Raw genomic sequence first — 24,456 nt, 5'->3', positions numbered from 1 at the left:
GGGCACCTTGGGAGTTATTTAGAATAGGGCGACGGAACGCACAATCCTAAGATTGCACTGAGTTATAATGCTTTAGCTAATCTAGTTGGAATTTCATTGTTTGCAAAGCGGAATATTTGTGTTTATTTATAAAGTACAAATAAGCACTTCTAACTTTAGTACTGAGAAAAGTAGAATATACAACTTTCATTTTTAAGATAATTTTCGTAAGTAATTTTATCCTCTACGATAGATGTCGCTGTTTATAATACTGATTTGCGATTTGTTTATCTAATGATAAGAAAGTCAAGCGTGTTAAAACGTACTTATTTAAAAATACAAATTAACTTCACATTAATTATTCCACAAAAAGCTATATTCATAAAGCTTAAACTTCACAATTTCCGTTCTCGTAGCTAATCACGGAAAACTCATTTCCTATTAACTTCGCCTACGGGTTAAAAAATGCCATCAACGTTTCCCACAATTTGCACACAATAAAGCTACAAGTAATATGCGATGCCCACGCGGGCGGTTAGCTTTGTACCGGTGCGCCTACGAACGACCTTGCAAGGACGCATTGAATGTAGTTACAGACAAGCTGTTAATACAATATGCAGCTAATTTACATACACATTAAGTCTAATTTTGATAAATTGTTATGGTTTGGAAATTACAAGTTTGATTTATAATTGCGTTATGATTTTAGGGCGCATAAATTCCTGTATAATAAGATTTTTAACATTCTTAGAGGACTATAAAGATGAAAAATTGTTTAATTAACTATAAATCATAGTGCTATAGTTTGAAAAGATATCGCAATAAATTTTACTCGACAATCCCGTTACAAAACTTTCAATAGAGCGTAAAAACATTTTGTAAACAAGTTAACAAGTACCGTTCCAATTGAAAAATGTTATAAAGAAAACTTCGAAATATTGCCAAGTTTATTGCAGAAAAATATCTTAGCTCACTAACATTTATTTCTATACATTAATTTTACGTACTGAAGAACATTTTTGAAAGGGAAAAGGTTAGGCAAGAATTAAGAAGAATAAAATTGCCAGAGCAATTACGATAAACAGAAAATATATTACGGTAAAAATTTACACATAATGCATAAAACCGTCCCTTTATTACCTTTTAATACAATTTATGTTAAAAACCAAGCGATTTGGATCATTTTGGAGTAATGTATATAAACGATTGGTTCATATATTTAATGATCAATAAAAACTTTGTCATTATTGTTTATTTTACAATTTATATAACATTACACAGTTTTTAAAATTCTTGCATACACATTACCATAAAAGCTTATCAAACAAATTAAGGTAAATAATTTTAACAGTATCGAATAAGTACAACTGCGCAATGTCAATTATTAACCATATTTGTGATTATTTAATAACCTTCAATCATAGCAATTTGGCAAAGTTTATATGTTTGTTAATAAGTGCCGAAACTGTTTATTACAATTATTTCGATAACATTACATACGATATTGATTCAATGATTATCTGAAAATTTCGCTATTCAATTGTTTAATAACTAACATTTTATTGAGATTCAGTTTCTTAATTCTAGGTTTCAAACTCAAAAACTACATTTTCGATACATACATACTTACGATCATAATACTTCATACTTCCATACTAATATTATAAATGCGAAAGTTTAGGTGGATAGATATTTGTTAGAGTTTGTAGCCTAAACGACTGAAAGGATTTTGATGAAATTTGGTATAGACGTAGAGGATGATCTCGAAGAACACATAGGCTAATCACTTTTATTTTTTTTAATTCCACGCGAGACGCTGGCCAAAGCTAGTTATGCTGTTAAAATTTATTAGAAATTCAACGATCCTAACCTAAAAATATTTTTTTAAAAGGTAATTGCAACATCATTTGGTATTCAAAATTGACATTAAAACTTTTATCCAAAAATGTCAGTAATCGTTACATTAAAGAGCGTACTTGACACAACACGTTAACAAGCGGAGTGTACGAATGTTTCAAATCCAGTAAGAATGTGGCAACTTTAAGTGGACACCATGTTTGGAATGTCATGAAACTGCGATTGTTTCATAATACCTTACAATTACGCTATTGATACAAATGGAATATTGCGAACATAATTCGAACGATATAAAATGTTCATGTTTACTATACCATATCCCAATATTATAAAGAGGACAGATTTGTATTTTAGGATTTCTATGTGTATTGAAATAACACAAAAACTACTGGGCCGATTTAAAAAAATCTTTCATCATTAAAAAGCTACGTTAACAGTGAGTAATATAGGCTATTTATTTATTATTATTTAAGTTCTCGCGAAAGAAGCCGCCATCAACAGCTAGTCTTTTATAAAAAGACTGGTTTTCAGCACTAGGCCAATCCACCATATTTACTAACAAAACAATTACAAGAGAAAATTATTGTTACTTTCTTTCATACGTGAACTTTTGTGTTCTTGTTCAAAATTGGACTTGCCTTAACTAGTCGATAAATGACATGACAATGTATACAGAATTTAAATTCAATACCTTAGGTTAACTTTACCTACAAGTTTTCATAAAGCATCCATTTTATAACCTATTAGTATAACTCGGTAGGCAAAGAAAACCTGATTGTGAGCTTTTATCTCTTCATTGTATGCAAGTGAATATAACAAGATATGTTTAGAAAGCTTATGATGCCATTAAATCATTATTTAGAATAAAGTTAACTCATTTTGATAGTTTTAAACTCATTAGTGCAATATTATATTTAAACTACAAACTATACAATAACCGTATGCTCGACATCTATACTAATATTATAAAAAGGAAAGATTTTTATTTTTGTATGTATTGAAATAACTCAAAAACTACTGAGCCGATTTTTAAATTTCTTTTACGGTTATAAAGATAATCTATCTGAGAGTAACATATATTTTATATTTTTCGTGGATTATTCCCAACCGTCACCCCGCTCTGTCCCCACCTGAGAATAAAAATTATCATCCGTCTCACCTTTTAGTCTCACTATCACCAATAAGGTGATAGATGGATCTGTTGTGAAGTAAAATAATTTTCAACCGTCCCCTCGTCGCAAAAGGTGGGACGGATGAAACTATTTATTCTCGTCTGTCTCCACGTGGGGACAGATGAGAATGACGTGACACGTGAGCGGATGACGGCTGGGTATAATCCTTTTTCGTGAAGTCTCGAGCAAAAGCTAGTATATGATAAACTACGTTTAGTAAGTGAAGCAATAATGATAATAGAAATGGTAGTTTAAACGATTCACATAACATCTCTCAATATTACTTCCTCAACACAGTGAATGATGTGACTGGTTTCACTCTATTGCGTTACCTTACACCAATAAATTAAAAGCTGTAGCCATCAGTCAATCGAACAAACACATGTTTTGTCATGTAATCCTTCAGCTAAATTACAAAACGACATAAGAATCATAGCATAAAAAATTTAAAATAATATCTAAAATTATATAAATGAAACTATGAAATCAACGAAGGAAAACAACGAGATGCAACCTGTATATATATGAAAAGAAATTATGAGAAGTCAACCCGCACTGGGTCAGCGTTGTTAACTATGGTCTAGTCACCCCTAACTTAGTATAAGTTACGATCCCCTCAATGGGGACATATAGTGACCTAATGATGATTTCAAAATAGACCGAAAGCGTAATTCGACGCAGTAAGTGAATGGTTTAGAAATCTGTGTAAATTTAATAACAAATCGGTGGCTATCTGGCTACACTTTACATGCATCAGTATGCATAGTTACTCAGCGGGAGGCAACTGTTAATGTTATAGGATTTCAATATTACCGCACGGGCGCACCCATTTCACCTACATCGTCTACGCAAATTACCTTTATGCCTTTTCACGGTACGTAATGTTTTCAATTATGTTTTGTCGTGTTCATATTGATCGTAGTTCGTTGAATTATCCATAAAACTGTTAGTTACAAGCTTATTATATAAGTAGGTTACCTCTAATGCTGAAATTCAATTAAAGTTTTACATAGAGTGAGTGTTTTATTAGTATCTAAATTCCACTATAAAAATATAAACATAGACACTAAAGAACACTAAAATGTTTTGGCACTCAAACCTTTAAATACTCTATTATTCTCTATGTTAATTACAATGTGGTAACATTTTTGCCTCTCCAAAATTATTGATATTTACGTTATTTAGTAGGAACCCGATAACATTTTTAAAAATTACAAAATGTAAGTCATGTTTTTATCTGCAATCAAAAGTGTAATCGTATATAATTACATATTTCGGATTGCTTAAAATCATCCACGTAAATATTAAACGGAGTTAATCGATTCTCGCACAATAAACAATGATTATAAACGACGTATCGATAATTGATCGCAAATTGTAACAATGCAGAACGCGGCCGCGACTCGTGCCGCTCTCGCAACATGTCTTTGTCAATGAGAAAACAATCATCGAATCGAATTATCGATTATTCTGCTGTAAGCGATATGAAATTTAAAAACATGTTATTACATAGGATTCTCTGAGGAAGTATACGAGAGATTTTAAACTAATATTTTTTAAAAAGTTGTTTGTGTTGACTCAAATTTGAAACTAAGTTTTATTATTGTACAATTGTAATTGGTTCGTAATTGTTGAATCCCACTCCGCATATATTTCAGTATAGAACGTAAATACGTGCGTAGTCTGTTTATAACATTCTTTAAGCTAATTATCATTAAAATAAAAGCTGTGGCCTCAATTACATCGCAGGGAATGTAATGAACTATATAAGAGAATCGTTTAACAAACATTTCCTGGAAAACCTGTATTTACTCGCAAATGGTTAGTTATTTCACATTTTAATGCAAACATATTTATTTATACAATAGGTTATATTCCAAGTAATGAAATAACTTGTTTCTAGTATTTAGTTAAATAACATAACTTAAATACAACTGATTTTGCGCTGACATGCGAAATTATAGGTGGAAACTTAATTGTATGCTCTATGTAATTCGTAAATTAGTTTTACTTAACAGAGACTTAAAAATTAAAACTTTCTCTTTTGTATATTACTAGTATTCATACTATTTAAATAAGTTTCTAAAAAATAGCGTGATTTATTTGCTAAAAAAAACTATGATCGCATTTCATACAAAACAAAAAAAAATACTTGAAATATTATTATACTTCCTTGTTTAAAATTGTCTTGTCATGTTATGGTACAAAAAAATTAAAAAAAGTCTTAAATGACAACAATACAATGTGAAATCGCCGTGCGCTTTTACCTTAGGACCGGTCTCTTAACGACCTTCAGAGGCCTTGTGCCGCAAAGTCAGAAGAAATTTCTCCGCACACTTAGTCACTACGAACTACTTGTTATTTCAATTATAATTCGATTACAAGTCTTGTGAATGCTCAGCGAAATTGTAGGAGCTTTTTAAAAGCTTTTATTCCACATTATTGAATTAATCTTTTGTATAATACATGGCGTTAATGCCCGCAAAAGCTGTATATATCCTAAACAAATTCCGTGCATTCGATTGGGTTAATTAAAAATACTGTAACGTTTCATTTCAAATTTCAGTAAAAAATCCTATAACTTTTTACTTCCTAACACTTAAAATGATTTAATAAAGCGAACTAATAGTCACTTTTAAAATGAATTCAAAAAAGCTTTACTTTCCAATTCAACTTTCTAATTGCGAAGTTGAAACGATTCCTTTATTAGATTTTTTTTAATTACCGACATAATTACTGGAATAAAACAAACAAAACGCTGCAGTGGGTCCATTCAGTCGAACCACTTTGCTAATAACAAAACAACGCTATAGCGCAATTAAAACTAAATGAAGATGCGTCCATATTCGCAGACAACTCAAATAGACATAAGAACATTGATGTTATTAATATGTTTTCTATCTTACATACGTTTATTTTTTATTGTTTTTTATTTCAGTGGCTAAGCTCTTTAAATAAATCTATGAAAATGTTACTCGTTATGTTTTTAAAATAAAAACGATAAGGAAGTAAACACATGAAATATGTTTATAATTCTCATAGTTTATTACTATGGTTTTGTAATTTAAATTGTATATGAAAATAACTTGTTTTTTAGTAACAGTAAATATTAAATCATACTAGTTAATATTATAAATGCAAATGTTTAGATGGATGGATGTTTGTTAGAGTTTGTAGCCTAAACGACATTACGGATTTCGATGAAATTGAGTATAGATGTAGAGAATAGTCTGGAAGAACACATAGGCTACTCACTTTCGTTTTTTTGCAATTCCACACGAAAGGAGTCGCGGGCAAAAGCTAGTGTAACTATAATTAAATAAAGTATTTAAATGTGAGTATAACTTTAAATTTAAAATGGACTAAATGAATTTATTATTTATTATTATTACTTCCACCACAGCATAGTGTATAGTAGAGTCGAGTGCCATATTTAGCGCTGATCAACTCTTACTGTTGTAAGTAAATCAAAGCTCGCCTTTCTCCGCACTTTATATGGAGGTGACTGTTGATGTCCGCATTGCGGAAATACATCACGAGCGAAATGGACTCCTAATTGTATTTATATGTTTAACAATACGAACATTTGACAATCTACAACTTCCACACTCAGTATGAGATATAGAAGTTAATGGTTACTTAAATACCACTAAGCTCTGAGTATGAGTTGTATTAAGTTCAGTTACCACTTATAAGTTTTAATTATGTTTAAGAGACAGTCAAGGTTAAGTTATGCGATACAATAGACTCATGAAAAATGCAACAAATTATTATCCGCATTCCTATTAGATTTTTAAATTACATGGATAATCACATTCTGAACACAATTTCTATTAGCATTTTATTGTTTTTTTCGCATGCTTGTAAACAAAATTCAAAGCCATGGAAACTAAGTAATGAATTTGTTTAATTGTTCATACTAATCTCCACTTATAATGTAAAAAGGAAAGATTTGTATGTATTGAAATAACTCGAAAACTACTGTGCCGCTTTCAAAACGTCTTGTACCATTAAAAAGCTAAGTTATCACTGAGTAATATAGGCTCTATTTTTACTGTTTTTTTTTATTTAGCGCGGGCGGAGTCGCGAGCAACAGCAAAATATACATCTGCCTTATTCACACTAGATAGCGTCTACACAAAATATTTTCAAAACTACAATGACTTATTACTTCATTTGTTTATTTTTAATTCTGTAACTCTTCTCAGTCAATGTTTTCTGATACAACTACGTTCCATTTTAAATGCACTTATCAAAGTATTTTACATCATTAAAATTATCCGATATGTAAGTATTTCATAATACCAATCATTAGTATTGCCTTTACATTACTATTTAGTAATAATCTTACAACAGAAATTCATTCGATGTCATTTATGTTCAAAACTCATCCATCAAATTCGGCACCTGAGTCTCGGCTAACTAAAATACCAATTTACCTCTATCGTCTATCCATATTACAAAAGATCTTAACACAATGGAATAAGGTACAAAATTCAATAACTATTAGAGTAGTAATGGTATACAGTTTTTGGTAAAACAAAGCTTTAAGACAGTAGAAGTCTTGTCAATTTTATTACGCCAAAGATAGCATCAACATCGACTCCTGCGCAACAATAGTCTTTGATCTTTGTAGATGCCGCTTGTCTATTTAAAGTTATGAAATGTAATCATTAGCAAAAAATAAAGTAGAGATAAATTTGATATTTCAAAGTCTTTGGACTTTTAAAGACTTCTTTGAAGTGAACATGACCACAAAGAGAATATTTTCAAAAACGGAGTTTAATGGTTTACAAAATTTATGTATTGTGAAAACTGTTTAAGTAAAGTTTCTTGTTTGTACATCTTTAATATATCTCTATCTATAACATTTATTCCTCGTTTTTCCCTACTAAATATTGTTTTTTCCATTCCCTTTTGATAAAAATATAAACTAGCATTCTAATATAATTACAAGACGTTATGAAATAACACATTGGTACATGGCGGGCATCGTATCTGGACATATAGATTATGGTCTAGTTAACAACTGCACCACCAATCTTACAACGCAAAGATTATATTAATATTTTAAATATTACACGTCTCCGCTAATCAATTTTTTAATAATATCGATGTCGAAAAACGACCTATTATCGATATACCGGAAATTATGTCTTGTTTGAAACGCGTGTGAACTTGCTCTGCGAACGTAGATGCGATATATTCACTATAAAAGAACAAGTAATGCACGTCATGAGAACAGCGAAAGTATTCTTAATGAGTTACACCTCGGGCGATTCATACGCCAACTCCAAGCATCAAATTGGATCTCGTTTGACACACTCTTCCGACAGCGTCACGCAATCGAAAATCAAGCCTATCATCTATCATCAAGGTCGATTATCGATTGATAAATTCAATGAGATATTATCAACGCTAACACTAGTAAATAGAGCATACTTTCGTATGCAAATGTTAGATTGTCGTCGATTATTTCGTACTGACAAGCAAATTAACCGATGCCTTTGTCTAGTTCGGTGGTATTAGCTATGATAGAAGATTGAGAGAGGTGATAAGAGGATAGGCGAGCCGTTCAATTAAGCAGCTCATTTGGTCATATGAATGAAATTACACGGTCGATATGAGATGTTACTTAATGTTAGTTAACTGGACGAAACTTTCTTTTAATCGAAGGTATTGTGAACAAAGTAACAAACACTTTCACATGTATACGTATCAAATAATTTGTATCTATTGATTCGTTTATGTAAAACTGTAACCTGATGGATATGGGATTGGATTTCCATTGACGTAAGTAGTTTTCGACGCTCGAATTCGCATAATTGCGAATTATTACGAGTTTTTTCCAATCTGCTTGTAACGTTAAGTTATTATTTCTTACTATTTACTAATATTCTAAGTGCAAAAGTTTGGATGAATGTTTGTTAGAGTTTGCCTAAACTGCTGAACGGATCTCAATGAAATTTGGTAGATGTACAGGATAGTCTGGAAAGCACATATGTTTACTTTTCTTTTTTTTTAACTTACGGGGATGGAGTCGCGGTCGAAAGCTAGTTAGTAATATATCAATGCTACCAAACATGTAAGTCAACCGGACTTCTGATCTTTCATATATACTATCAATGTACAAGACTATTCGTCTAGTCGTTATTGATTTTGACAGAACCAGTGTTGCATGTCCATGGTGTCAATAAATGTAATCATAAGCCTGTAATGTTGTGACAATATGTCAGTCATTTGACAAATTTACTGATCATCAGTCGGTAAATGATTTGGTAAAAGGAATAACGATATTAGCTCATTTATCATTTGATTAAATACAGCATACCTAGCTAGTAGATATGCCAATAAAATCGTTGATAACTTAATACAATTGTTGAAATTTCAACGAAAGTGAAAGTAAAAATGTTATTAATTTGATAAAAAATGGATACTTGGTAATGTTTACCTACCATAGTTAAATGCACTACAGTTACAATCTAATCTAACTAATATTATAAATGCGAAAGTTTAGATGAATGGAGGGATGGATGTTTGTTAGAGTTTGTAGCCTTAACGGCTAAACTGATCTGGATGAAATTTAGCATAGATATAGAGCAGAGCATTTGTTTTTGCATATAGAGCATTTGTTTTTTTAATACCACGCGGACGGAAGCTAGTAACACAATAAAGTAAAAAAATACTAATAATTTTTTTTCATTCCGCGCGAACAGAATCGCGGACGACAGCTAGCATTTTATAAACTGTAAAACACAAAGTAAGACTAGTAATGTATTAATAGAACATGAAATAACAAAACACTTCCGTAAAAAATAATCAATTTCGCTTAAACTTGACATAACAAGACAACTCCTAAGCACTGTTGTTTATTTACAGTAACAAATACCTTGTTTGTCATGCGCTTGTTTACGGGCTTTCCGGAGTCAAACGGGTTCCGCGGAGACATCCCGACACCGTTAGACCATTGAATCGTTGACCCCCATGCTTTGTCTTTTATCTGACACGTAATTAATAACTATTTCACCTATACACATTTTGTAATGCTTATATTACCAAGCTAGGTTTCACCTGCAACTTCGTCCGCGTGGAATAAAAAAAAATAGTAGCCTATGCATTCTTTAAGACTATCCTCTACGTCTATACCAAATTTCATCGAGATCCGTTCAGCTGTTTAAGCTACAAACTCTAAAAACTCAACCATCTAAACTTTCGCATTTGTAATATGTTAATAGAGTGATTGCAGAACACGTAGCAATCGTTTCCTACTATTTTTACGCTGAGAAATTAACAAGTATTGTCCATAGAAATTGCTATGACCCGTGATTGTTCCTATATTGTTTCGCCACATAGTTTACCTTCAATTGTTTGTAAATAACGATATTGTTTTGTTTTGTCAAGAATACAACGTTTTATTCAATTGTATGTTTTGATTATTTTTAATAGTCGTGTTAACACTAGATAGAAGTAAACAATATAGTTACTGTTTATTTAAATAAGATTAGAGTCACAGATTATCTATAAAAATGTATTATGACGAGGAAGAATCTTGTCAGAAGGCGAGACTGTACCATTTCCTTTGTAACATTATCCCTTTTAATTTTAGATCGATTGGTATGAAGCATCCGGTTGGTCTACGGTTTATTTGTGGATGTCGCAAACGCATTCAAATTATAACACAATTTATTAACAATAAGCAGCCAAAATAAAAACAATAATCACGAACTAACATCACGGACAAAAATTTAATCATAATATTATATTGCTCTAAAACATGTTTGATGTCCACTCATAGATAACAGCTACTTGTATTGTCTTAAGTAAACTACCCAAGCAGAAAATCTTGTTTACTAAAAAGTCTTAATAAATTATTTTTTTTTGTTGGTAATTTAATTTGTACTAAACAAAATTATTTTTTCGCTGTCATACTGCACGGAAAGTAAGAGCCAGCTGGAAAAAAAAAAGTTTTAATACTGGCCACAAAGAAATAATGAAATTCGCGCCTCCAACAATGGACTCCACGTTGCTCCACTTCTCATAAACGTGCAGTTTCTAATCCTAATAAGTATTCCATATTCAAAATTGTATTCTTTATTTAAAAAATGCATCACATTGTTCGTTTAATTACTTCATTTAAATACATCAAATTGCGACAAAATTAAAAACCTTACCATTAAATAGGGCACTATAGACTTTTACCAATTAATCACGTGCTTTAAAATTACATTTATTTACAAGTACTTTTACTTTGGCATCATTTCTTCTTTGCTTTTGAGATGAATTAATTAATCATTTGCTTTACGTTTTATTTAGAAACATTTTATAGTACAAATAAGCTATTATGTTTTTCTTTGAACTATTAACACATATAAAATGTAGATCAATTTTATTATGTGTATTTACTTATCATTGTCCAATATCTGAAATGATAAATAAAATTCGTGAATTCTAGAAATTTCTAATTTAAGACTTTCATCTTAACGTAGATATAAATATTGAATTGTATCGTTTTAAATTTATCGATCTTTTTTACGCACAAACTATTGTCCATTGTGATAGAAACGGTTCACTTTTCAAAGAAAAATTGACCTTGTCAATACCGAAACGAAAGTAAAGCTAGAATTTTGCGACCGTCGTAGGTCAAAGATCTGTCCGCGAGCCGAGTCACGATATAATTTCACGAAGTTGCCGTCACGTAGCGATCCTCCGCGATATTGTCGCTCGATCGCATTCAGATTGCCTCGAATAACGTATTCCTGCCAGTCCCGTTTTGACAACAATGCCTATAAACTTTGAGCGTATCGGATTTCACTGAATGATTTATATCTGTAATTTTATAAGTCATAGTAACATAGCGGTTAGAGTTCAACCTGGTACAGCGTGTTTGGATTTCCATTTTGTCGAGATTTTACTCACCATCGCCTTTATACTGTCCTAGGTAAGCGACATACGCGTTATAACAAACATTAATTGCATATGTCGACCATCCTATGTGTCGCATTAAAACACAGCATTGCTCTACGCATTGAAACACTAGAACAATGTAATAGTTCAAGTGAGAACGTTTTTTATTATATTTAACGACCCATTATTACAGTAAGCTGTATTACAATTCTAATTTTGAGATTTATTATATCCCTGGGAAAAAGATATATTACGCCTTCAATACTTAAGTGTAAAATTTTAAATGACCTTTGTTCTCATATCAGTGAGAATCGGAACAGTTTTAATTGCTACAAGATAATACAAGTCCTTCGGCAATTAACTGGAAGTTGACCCGTTGACATAATTGTTACCAGAATTAATGCAAAAATCCGCTAACATTTAGAAGTTGTCTTTTGTTTTAGATAAAAATAGATACAGTTTTGGATACACACTTTTTTAACGAGATGTTTGTGCATGTTTGACAACTTATGTAAGCCGACCTGTTTGAAATTTCACCTTCCTTGTAAACAATGTGGTTCCCATCTCATAATTAAGCGGTTAAAGGTCAGGAGCATCTAATGAGCTATGCTACGATTCCAAGTCAATTTCTCTACCCCGAGGCGAATGTTCACAATAAATACATTTCTCTTTGCTTTCTTTCAAGGCTGGGAAGCCTTTGTTGTCTTTCACATGCTTGTTTATAGTTGAAATATTTATGTTCTCAGCGTTATTTTAAAAGATTGCTAAGATATATTTATTTTGTGATTGCAGATCGATAGTTAAACGTATAATACATGTAGTTGTGTAGGTGTAAATACCGCGGAGGAATTTATGAATAATTTGACCAGGATGGGCGTGGTCACCTTTCGGTAATGATTTATCACGGTTGCCAATCCGTCTACGAAATATCACAACTTTGGCAATGACCCTCTTTTGAAGTACAAGAAAGTACAGGTTTTGGTGATAGTGGTTAAAAGAGATTGTTTATTTAACGATATTTTTTAATAATGTATCACTAAAGACGTTTATTTACTAGTATTCGCCCGTGACTCCGTCAGCGTTGAATTAAAAAAAACAAAAATGAATAGGATATGTGTTCTTCCAGTCTATACTCTACATCTATACCAAATTTCATCGAAATCCGTTCAGCTGTTTAGACTACAAACTCTAACAAACATTCATCCATCCATCTAAACTTTCGCATTTATAACATTAGTAAGATTAGTAAGATTTTGAAAAAGTTTTACCACAAATAATTATAATAGTCTTGAAAATTATCAAGATTTACTGGTCACTCGGCCATCGACACTTTCTATGTGTGTAACCATTATGACTCACACGTGATTTAATTCTGACGGATTTATGGTTTAGATAGAAACGGCTTTGTACTTCAAATCTACATCTCAAGATTAGTCATAGAGTTCAACAATCGACAGAAAAAATCACCACAACAAATTATCCTGGCTTGATATGTGCACATGAAATCGATTTTCATATTCGTATAGTATTTTATTCTTCCATTTCCCAGAACCAAAAAGGTCAATTTAAGTACAGACTGCTATTCTGTTTTTTTTTTTAATATCAGAAACAGAGAGTTTTCATTCAAACATTACATTAATTGTCTCTTAAATATTATTACTCTTGTATCATAATATTCGACTTCATTGTCAATTTACCAGGTGTGCGAAGTCAAATGACCTTTACCTTTACCTCTTTAGGACTTGTCTCATGTGATATTACCGTTTATCAATTTATTGCTTGATTTTTTTTTAATTTATACACATGTGGTCTTCCCCTGTTATATAACTGAGAGGTTTTTAGTTTATATAGAGATACATATGTATATAATACTAATCATACTTCATACTAATATTATAAATGCGAAACTTTAGATGGATGGATGGATGTTTGTTAGAGTTTGCAGCCTAAACTACTGGACGGATTTCGATGAAATTTGGTATAAATGTAGAGGATAGTCTGGAAGAACACATAGGCTACTCGCTTTTGATTTTTTTTTAATCCAACGCGGACGAAGTTACGGGCGAAAGCTCGTTGTTCATAAAAACAATCTACGCCTTAAAATAAAGAAATATCTTCTATAAAAAGTGTTTAATGTCTTCGATATCTTGACAATCGTTTCTAATTAAATGAGATCATGTTCTTTGAAACGTTTAAAACCTGTGTTTAACTCACACCCATTTTACCCACGTGCGTTGCTTTCTCTATGATAAAAACGAGAAAAAATTGTAAGTCACCTTCCGACAAAGCAACGCGTAGGTAGTATGAGAGCTTTTACTTTCCAAAACTCTGTTATTGTATGTTTCTTTTAGCTAATGTTGCTATTTCACATTATACTTGAAACCTACGCATGTACTCAATATTAACATGTTATAACTCTGTTTCTCTACTTTTATTAACTTTTAAAACAGTTACATTGGTAATGGCTATTCCTATTACAGAAATGTGATTTGTGACATCTTTCCTTCTACAGTTATATTGTTTAATATATCGCACCATTCAGAATTTATCGAATAAATAATTTTAACAGCTTATTATATTCGATCCTGTGGGTAGGGAATTTAATTCTTTGACTACGTGTTAGTACGTAACTTTGGATGTTCCGTCGTACAATCAATTAAACAAAGTAATTGTTCAAAAGCAGTTGTTTTAATATTATCCTTGCTATCGCCCACATCTATTCACTTGATTGCAGGATGCTTGCAATTTTCACAACGCCCTTTAAGGTCAAGGATCTTAGACATTGTTGGTAAAATATTAACACCCTGTGTAACTAAAAATGTATTCTAAAAAAACTATTGATTATTTTTTGACCGACTTCCCAAAAGAAGGAGGTACTCAATTCGTCTATATGGTTATTTTTTAAGATAAATTTCACAATTTCGATCATTGATTTAAAAAAATATCTATTTTTTTTACTAAACAGTTTCAAAGGCTTCAAAATTTTTCTTACGCCTATGATAGAAATCAAAATAATGTTTTGTATTGGATTCACACAAAAAAGTAGACTACAATATAATTCTTAGATTTTGCATGGCCACCAATAAGCAATAGAAAAATTTGAACGAAGAAAGCGATGTTTACGTGACTACATAGAGTTTCTCACCATTGACATGGATGAATTCGATGAAATCCGCTTACTGGAACTAAATTCAGTTTAAAAATAATCCCATAGAAATGAGAACATACCGTTTTTTAGTAACCTGCTATGGATATTTGTCCAAATCAATATGTCTCTCCTCATTCTAAAGCGATTTAAAACATCTTCGTTGGCTGAACTAATTTGCTAGCAAGAAATAATGAATTCTAGTGGTTTCTTAGCGTTTTCAGTTTGAGAAACAAACGAGAAACATTGTTTAATTATTTTAAAAATCAATAACCACGTCTGATATTACACTTCGGAGACAATATCGATTCCAATATTGTTTTACTCGTCAGAATTTAGAGCCACAAAGAATTTTCATAAGAGCAACTTAAAAAGCCCTTTTGTCAGCAGGGTAAAATATAGTGAACAAAACATATTAAGTAGTATTAAAATGTTTTGTCTATACTAATATTATGAAGAGAACAGAATTGTATTTTAGTATTTTTATATATTGAAATAACTCGAAAACTACTAAGCCAATGTAAAAAAATCTTACATCATTAAAATGCTACGTTATCAGTTATATAGGCTATATTTTTATTGTTTTTTTTTTATTTCCACGCGGACGTAGTCGCGAACAACAGCTTGTTAATTATATTCGATTCAACATTTGATTCGAATAGACAAAACATTTAGCTTCAACTTTATTGTAATATGCGCTAACCATAAATATGTGCGACTAATTGCATAAATTGTTGACACGCTGTATATTATAGGCGCTATGACGCCTCAATTACAGATTGCATAATGTATAATATGAGCGGACGGCGCCTTATTATATGCAGATGATTTATGATCATTGTACCAAACAAAGGCGTGATGAAATATTTTAATTAGACTGTAAAGCTTCTACGCGTAATTTTGTTATAAGTTTATACTAAGGTGTTGTTTGTTTTTCACTTGTTTATTTGGTCTCCTATGTAATTTTTAATAAGTAAGTCCAAAACAAAGATTATCTATACTAATATAGTTGCTGCCAACATCAAGAAAGAAAGATTGCTAAGGTGTGTCATGTCATGTAATGTTGACATTCGCTATTGATAATTTGACAAATGTAAACAATGAAATAAAGTTTTTATAATTTCACGCGGATGAATCCGCCCGCGAACAGCTAGTTTTCAATAACAAATGTTTCTCAAGGTCTAGTGTATTAACAACCAATCAATTGCTTCTATTATATAGGAATATAGATTTAATTTAGTGTTTTTTTTTTCGAATATTTTATCAATGGAAATGTAGCAGTTACCTTGGTATTATTCTATTTATTGAAATAAAAAGATATATGATACAGAACGTTGATAATGAGTGAATGGACAGAGTTAAGTATGCACACAAGTTACACATTACGTCACACAAGTCTAAAGCCAAAAGAGGTTATTAAAAAAAAACCAAATTATACTGACTTCAGTCAGTTTGATGTGGGTATATCCAACGTGGTGTCAGTCGTGGGTGGTACAATCAGTAACAGAACTTTAATTAATTGCATTCGATGTTAACTGCATCCACATTAGCATTCATCTCGTGTTACCGTCGAGATAAAATCTCGGTATATATTTTGATGTTTAATTCAATTAAAATAAAATCAACTTCCATACAACAAATTAACTTAATTATCGCTTTGGACAACAACCGTTATAACAAAAAGATGTATTAACCAGTTTGAAGTTACTCTGTGATACATTTTTAAAACTTTTATTTTGAGATTACCAAAACTTACAGATTATTTTTAATTGTTGATCAATATCATCTGCGAAAGTTAAAAAAGTTAGTTAAAGTTTAATTTTCATGTTTTTTTATTCAACATCATATTATTGTTGTCTTTTAATAAAATACAATTTATAATTATTAGCTTGTGAATAAACATTTCGTGGGAAATATTTTAGTTTTAAAATTTATCTGTAGTAACATGAAAGATTATAATTTGTTTTAGTAAATTCTTTTATAATCAATAAGAAAATATTAAGAATAATCTAGATGTTACTGTAACTCTGGTTGTATTTCTAATACAAGCATACAAAGATGCGAAAAAGCCATATCTGTGAACAGATCCGTCGACACCGCATTTCGTGTTCCATTCTTCTCACGTACAATGGTAGCCTCTTCGCTCCTCTTTGATGTGCGTCTCTACTATCGGGCTAATTCCTCAGAAAACTTCAAAGCCATAATATTTCTAACTGGAGCATGATTGTGAAAGCCTCGTTGTTGTCATATTGAAATATTACTTACTCTACTATTATATTTTCCGTTTATAAATTAATTAAATCATTTGAAAAACTTTCAAGCCACGAAGTTTGAAACACGCAAACCTTACCCTAACTTTGATAACTTCGACTTAATCCTTACGAAGCCTAACAAGAATTCCATTAAAGTTGGACGGAAGCTAAAGTCATAGTCAAACACGCAAATCAGCGGTTCCTACGCAAATTGTCGTAAGGGAAAAAATGCGGTTTTTCAGGAAAGCCATTTTTATGTTTAACACATAAAATATATCTTGGATAAATCAAGATTTATTATATCATTCCAAATCTTTTTGTTTAAATAGGATACTTAAACTTTAATCTCAAGAAAATAAAGTACTAGATTTCGACCACGATTCCGTTCGCGTGGAATTAAAAAAAAACTAAGTAGCCTATTTTTTTTTCAGAACTTACTCTACATCTGTGCCAAATTTCATCGAGTTCCGTTCAGCCGTTTAGGCTACAAACTCTAACAAACATCCATCCATCCATCTAAACTCAAGAATATAAAGTATTTTATTCTTGTTTCCCAGAGTTTGAAATGCACATAAAAGGCAGGCTGAAAAATGAGTTGTAACACTACGCGTGGGAGCCCTTGAAATCTCATTACAGTTTGAATGCGAATTGCAAATTAGTTGCACTTAGTTTAGCTAGTATCAAAGAATTAGACCACAATCTTTATTTATACTCTTTACTAAAAGCCATTTTGTGTTTTAAAATTACTTTCATCGCGTGCGAAACAATTCAATTAGAAATGGACTAAGCGTCGTTTTAATTTTATGAGTGAGATTGAAATTTATTCGCATATTTCATACGTAGGGCGTGGACAATGTATTTTTCTGGGTTCTATTTAAAAAGACCTTGCCGTCATCATCCCTTGGAAAACTAGACGATTGATTTTAAAATTGAGATTTATTTAAAAATTAATTTTTATTGTCAACTGCATATTAAAAAATTCACTGTACTTTACCGCTCTTTGTTAAAATTCCGTCTATATAATTTATTTAATAGGGCTTTTATACTCTTGATTAATGTTATCCCGTATCATTATATAACACTTGGAGACCTTGGTTTTAAGAATAACGGTACATCTGAATCGCATGACTTTGTACTTGAGATTGGCAATTATTGCGTAACTTTATAAATAACATTAATTTTCGTTAATTAATGATTCAACGCGTGTTTATTTCGACCTCGGCTCGATGATTTATTGATGTATCATTAGTATGTGTGTTAAAGAACATATGTACATACAAACATTATATTGTTGTAATATTGAGAATTAAAAGACTAGAAAATATATTTGATGTCTTTGTATACAGGATGTTGGTTTCCGACTGCGTACTAAAATAGTTTTATTTTGATTGGCTATTCGTATTCGATATACACATCTTGATTTTTTTAACTAATTTGTTTACTTTCTAATCCAAAGTTTTTTAAGAAGAAGCCTGATTAAATTTTAGTGAGCTATGCTTAGACCTTGCTGATGATTTATTAGTTTTGTAAATTATTTAATTGTTCTCTTAATTCAATTAAGAAGATAAGTATATGTTATAACCAACTTAATTTAGTAACTAGCTGTTCCCGTGCGGCATGAAATTGTGAGAATTTTATATTATTATTTACATTTGTCAAATTATCAATAGCAAATGTCAAATTGACATGACATGACCAACCTTGGCAATCTTGCTTCCTTGATGTTGGCAACAACTTATGGTCTCTTTCCCACATTAGGGTTTTTATCCAAAATATTTACCCCTAAGTTTAATGGCGTGAAAATATGTAGCCTTATGCATGACGTAAGTGTAGGGCTTTTTATTAAAAAAAGGATTATTCAAAAATATGCTGTAATTGCTGACATCTTAGGCAACAAAGAAGTGTGTGTTTACGCTTTGTTATAATAGTATAGATAGATAACAAATACGTAATGGGTAGAGTTATTACGAGGAAATATGGAAATCCGAAACTTACGTACAACCATCTCCTATATTAATGTAATAAAAATTTGATAATATTGTACGGAGAAACATCTTAATTAAGATGTTTTGAACAAAACGTGTATTACGTTTGCAGAGTAACAATTTTTGCTATCAGATAAAATAAAAATAAATTACAGAAAGGCCGCTATTATGTTGTAAGTCAATTATTTTGAACAACTCAATTTCTATATTATCTTAATTCACTATTTATTATCAATTCACTTTATACATTAGGCATAGAATATAGAGAAAATTTCTAGGAACATTATATTGTGAAATTGCAAAATTTCAATTTACTTGTTATTTCTTGTCTTTATCTCGATTTCTTTTAACATCGATTTCATTAACTTTAATTTTTTATCGTCATTACTGTCTCAATCTTACTAATATTATAAATGCGATGGATGGATGGATGTTTGTTAGAGTTTGTAGCGTAAACTGCTGAATCAATCTCAATGAAATTTGGCATACATGAAGAGGATAGTCTGGAAGAACACATAGGCTACTTGGTTTTGTTTTTGTTAATACCACGCGGACGGAGTCGCGGGCGAAAGCTAGTAATTATATAAAACAAATTATTCTGCATTTATCTATATTACATCTTACTTAAATTATAGATGCGAAAGTTTTGAGGATGGATAACTGTTTGTTAGAGTTTGAAGCCTAAACTGCTGAACGTATCTCGACGAAAATTGGCATATATGTAGAGGATAGTTTGAGGGAACACATAGGCTACTTACTTTTGTTTTTATTTAATTCCTCGCGGAAGGAATCACGGGCGAAAGCTAGTTTTTATAAAAGTAAGTTATAATAACGATGATTTTTTCAGGATAATGCTTCTCGATGTTAATTTATATTCCTTCTTTTGTACATTTGCAAGGTAAGTAAAATATTAAATGATCATGACAGGTATTTAAGTGTCTTTTAAATTATAAATTGGTGTATTAAATCAATTCTGATTATATTCCGTAACAGCTGCAGTTGGAAGTCCGTGAGTCAGTGCCGACTTAAAGGACTTGCATTAAATTTGCCATTTATTACTTTTACTAAAGGCCGATTGTAAATTAAGATATTTACGATATGAAGAACCCACATGGCGTCTTGGGTAACGCTGGGTCGTAAACAGTATACTTAAGTTATTACAGAGCAGTGTTGAATGTACGTAAATATTCTTGATATAATCAGTAGCTGCAGTAATTCAGTATTTATAAAATTATACTATGTAATCTATAAATAACTTTTACACAGGTATATATTTAGGTGACAATCGGATTGGGTAATATGGAAATTACACAGGGTTATATTTAAATTTAAATATACGGTTCTGTTATGTACCAACTGTGTAGAAATAACAATATAGGATTTTCTGTATGTAATATTGAAAGCCAATTTTTAAAACTTTTGTCTGTCGGTCCGCAAAACGTGTTTGTTTCCGGTAATCTCCGGAATTATGACGGACCAATTTTAGCGAAAATTTGACAGGAAATTTTATAGGCTATTTATTTCTTTTCATTTTTAAATTGCTGTACTAATAGATGTTTAGGTAGATGGAATTACAAGGTAGTGTTAATATTAAAGAATAGTTGTTGCTCGCGACTTGGTCCGCGTGATATAATAAATAATTGAAATGTATAGCCTGTGCTACACACTGATAACGTAGCTTTTTAATGGTGAAAGAATTTTTGAATTTGGATCATTAGTTTTTGAGTTATTTCAATACAAACAAAAGTACAAAAATACAAATTTTCACTTTTTATAATATTAGTATAGATAAAAATGTTCCCACGACTATGTAATACATAAATGACATGTCAACAATAAAGGTTGTTAGTATAGTAACATGACATGTGACTATATTTAAAGGTGGACTAAATATTATGTATTACATAACGAGAACTAAAAGTTCATAAATCACAACTAAGTGGACTACGTAATCGATAAATATGTTATCCTCGATAAATACTTAATGCAATTACGTTTTCACCTCTAAGATATATGATAGAAAAGTCAATAACTAATTGATTCTTATGCAACAACAATTTTGTAAGGACAAGCTTTTCTAACGTTCAAACGGTTTGTTAATGTTACAAAACCTTTTCGATCCTAACTGTTCTTTAAATCAAAGACAATTACTTAATTATAACGATATTTTAACGTCACAGATGTAATATCAACAAATAGATTTTACCCGCGACTTTGTCTGCGCGGAATTTAAAGAAAATTAGTAGCCTATGGTTTCTACAGGATAATGATCTACATCTGTTCCATCTGTGTTCATCGAGATCTGTTGAGCAGTTTTGAAGATACGTAGTAACAAACATCCATCCATCCAACTTGTTGCATTTATAATAATAGTTTGAAATGTGACGTTGCCAGAAATTCTTACTAAACTACATAGATATATTATCGTAAAATATCTGCTCTAGTTTGATATAAATTTCCTCGTTCACACCTATCTCGTATAATAAGTAAATATGTTCATAGTAAATGGGATGATCAAGATGCGACAGGACCGTAATTAGCGTCGCCAGGTTTTGCATTGCGTAACCTTCGCAAGACCCACTCAGTGCGCGCTAAATGTACAGCATTCGGCGCCTTTTACACCCACTATTTGATTATTTTCCAGCAAATTTATAATTTAAATTCTTCAATTTATGCATTGTTATTGACTTAACATAATTGAGAGTTTACGATTACTTACAATAAAGTCATGATTGAATCTCAAAAATAAACCTAGGATTTTAGTATGATTTCTCAAGTTGATTTAAATCATTTTCAGACAGATATGTACCAACATTCTTGAATCCTTGCATCCAAAAGATTTATTAAGAATCGGATTAATGAAAATTGGTCGGCACGAAGTAAGGTTTAAGATCAATTTTATTTACCCATATTTGTCATCAAACCAATCCAATATGTTCATAATATGTTTTGGCATATTGATGACGGATTTTATGACTTAAATATAATTGGCTACCAATAATGGCTATGTATACAATCACCATAAACCTTTTTTTTAAAGGTCACATTACAATCATTTTTGAAAAAGCCAGAATAGGGATGTTCCAAATGTTTGTGATTTTATTAGTCAATGAGGCAAACCCGCTTTTGCCTTTTCACACACTTGACGCTTTGAACGAAACCAGGCAAACTTCAATTTAGGTTACCGGAGAGACAGTGAAGGACCTTTTGTTTCAGGAGTTCGTTTTGTCACGAGGCTGTTCTAGCGCTCTCACGAGTGAAGTTAATTTGAAGAAACAAAAATCTTATGGAATTAAACGTGTTTTTAATCAGAAATTCATTGACAAACTATAGAATTAAAATATATCCCTGACAAAAAAACATGTCTGGAAGGTCGCCAAGATTTAGTGCGTCACACTATGACATATGTGTAATTAAACCTTATATTTCAGCTTTTTGCAAAAATATTTTTAAAGTGTCATGGCCGATTCGGCCCTCATTGTCACAGTCTTATGAATTATTTGTTGATTGAAGTGAATAGCTACGAAATCTAATTGAATATGATGTTTAACATATAAGCAAATATTATGAATTCCTCTATTGACACGCATATTTCATACAGCAGTGTACTAGGAAATGAGAGTCTATTAATGCTTGGTTGTTTGCTTAACAGAGTAAGATAAACAAGCGATTTGCACGCACAATTTGCGTGCGACAACCCGTATGTCAATTGTTTTATTGCATATAAACTTAGACTGTTGACAGACCACTCAGTGTCTGGAATTTATGTGTTAAAATTAAACTTGGTATAGTAAATATTGTTGGCATTTTAACATACTTGTTAAAGAAACGAAATTCTTTCATAAAAACAACTTTTATTGAGGAATGAAATAAATATTTTGTCATTTTGTTATACAAGTCAGTTATGAATTATATCATTTGCAAATGATATAATTCCTGCAGGATATATACAAAAAATGTTAGTATAAACTTTGAAAATAAAGACACAGTATTTAAATATTTTCTATATTTGTCAATATCAACATTGGACACGGTTTAAAATGGACAATGCAGATGTTTTTCATGATTTATTGGTTTAAAGTTTTTTGGCATTAACCCTATGAGTTTTTGTACATTTACAAAAGTCGCTTGTATCCGCGATGATAGGATTCCATCATGTTATAAGCGACAAGCGTAAAAGTTGCATATTTATTTTTATTGTATGAAAGAAAAAAGACAAAAAAATGTAACCTACAGAGCCTCGCCTTTCTTAGTACGTAAGACTTGAAATTTAAAAAGTTTAGAACTAAGACAATTTGAGTTAAATGTAAGATATAAACGATTACATAATAAAATCAACTAGTAATTAACTTGGTGTTGAAAACTCTGTTTATCGTTTAACGATAATAATTAGATTTGGAATTGCCTTCTAAGCACTTAATGCTTTAACGGCTGTCAGCTTTTAAAGTTAATTACATACCTCTGTAAATTAAATGAAAGCTTTATCGATTATTGACATCGTGACAAGTCTGCTGATTTATTATGCTGTATTTGGCACATTGTCATTGCACAGGATCTTTGGGTGCTAACCCCAGCAGTAGACATTTATTGGGTGATAATGATGTGCATTTAATGGTCAAGACGAAATCGCCCTAAGCTTATGATTCGGGCGCAAACAATTTGGCACTGCGCCAACAGACCTGTCCCCGCGGGTCGCGCTGCATTGTGCGGACACAATTTATGGTGCGCCTGTAATTCCCCGGATCCGACGAGCGTTCGGATTCACGCGATACGGCACTTTAGTTTAACACACCTACATTGTATATCACTGGTAATCCTGTAGGAGATAATACGGTTAGTGAGAGCACTGGATGAGTTTAAAGCAGACATGAATAATTTATATGTGGGGAGGTGCAATATACTCGGTAAAGTACGAGTATTCAATTCTAAATCTGAATTTGTAATTAGATACACTGTTCATATAAAGTTTAACAAAATACTGGCTGTAGACCGCCACCACGTTCGCACAATATTAAGAAAAATAGCCAATGTCTTTCAGACTATGTTCTTCGTCTACGAAAAAAAAAACAGTGAGATCCGTTGAATCGTTCTGGATATATCAAACTTCCATCCATCTAAGGTTTTATTTCTTTTTTCTTTGGTGCCATCATCTAACGAAGGTT

The 24,456-nt window shown here is 31.4% G+C and overlaps 1 protein-coding gene across 1 annotated transcript in view; it reads left to right on the top strand.

Annotated features, from left to right (window-relative positions):
* LOC106101443 overlaps positions 1 to 24,456 on the top strand; it is a 126,915-nt gene that overhangs the window by 72,224 nt on the left and 30,235 nt on the right. The window lies entirely within an intron of this gene.

This window comes from Papilio polytes, unplaced genomic scaffold, assembly GCF_000836215.1.
Source record: "Papilio polytes unplaced genomic scaffold, Ppol_1.0 DF824303.1, whole genome shotgun sequence".
Classification (NCBI taxonomy): domain Eukaryota; kingdom Metazoa; phylum Arthropoda; class Insecta; order Lepidoptera; family Papilionidae; genus Papilio; species Papilio polytes.
Note: the sequence above shows the minus strand (reverse complement) of the source record. Positions and strands in the feature narration are given on the sequence as shown.